Genomic DNA, 969 nt, shown 5'->3' on the forward strand with positions numbered 1-969 from the left:
CCTTRCGGCAACCACTGGAATATTACACAACGATCTAAAGAGGGTCATAACTTATTCAACTTGCAGTCAATTAGGCTATATGATCTTTGCTTGCGGCATCTCTAACTATTCGGTTAGCGTCTTTCACTTAATGAATCACGCCTTTTTCAAAGCATTACTATTCCTGAGTGCAGGTTCGGTGATTCATGCCATGTCGGATGAGCAAGATATGCGRAAGATGGGGGGGCTTGCCTCCTCATTCCCTTTTACTTATGCCATGATGCTCATAAGCAGCTTATCTCTAATTGGATTTCCTTTTCCAACTGGATTTTATTCCAAAGATGTGATCTTAGAGCTCGCTTACACTAAGTATACCATCARTGGGAACTTTGCTTTCTGGTTGGGAAGTGTCTCTATCCTTTTCACTTCTTATTACTCTTTTTGTTCACTTTTTCTAACATTTCTAGGACCAACTAATTCATTCGGGCGAGACATCTTACGATGTCATGATATTTGTAGGATATTTGGCCAAAGTGTGGCCTGTTAGCCCATACGCGTCATAATTAGTCTAATCAGAAGTTAATGGGAGTAATTGTGGTAGAATGGGTCTTAATGGTCCTTAACGGGTCCATTTTGGTGTTTGTGGATATAATGGGCATTAGACAATATAGGGTTTAATTAGCGCATTTTTTTCACAAGGAATCTAATTGGGTCAAGATGACACTAAATCGGTCATATTTAGTGTACTGAAAGGGGAAGAGTTTCCCCAGGCAATTTTATAAAGACAGTAAAAAGCGTCACCAATACAAAAGCAATCAGCAAGAAAACTACGGCAACTTTGACTCACAAACCAAGTCATAAGGAGCCAAAAATGACAAAGGGAAATACACCAAAACATAACAACACCATATGCCAAAAAGCAAAAGGCAAGAAATACCCAAATGATCCAAAACCGAAAGAGCACACCACCCACGTAATCACATACCATTG

This window comes from Cynara cardunculus, unplaced genomic scaffold, assembly GCF_001531365.2.
Source record: "Cynara cardunculus var. scolymus isolate 2C unplaced genomic scaffold, CcrdV1 Un_Scaffold_2373, whole genome shotgun sequence".
NCBI lineage: Eukaryota > Viridiplantae > Streptophyta > Magnoliopsida > Asterales > Asteraceae > Cynara > Cynara cardunculus.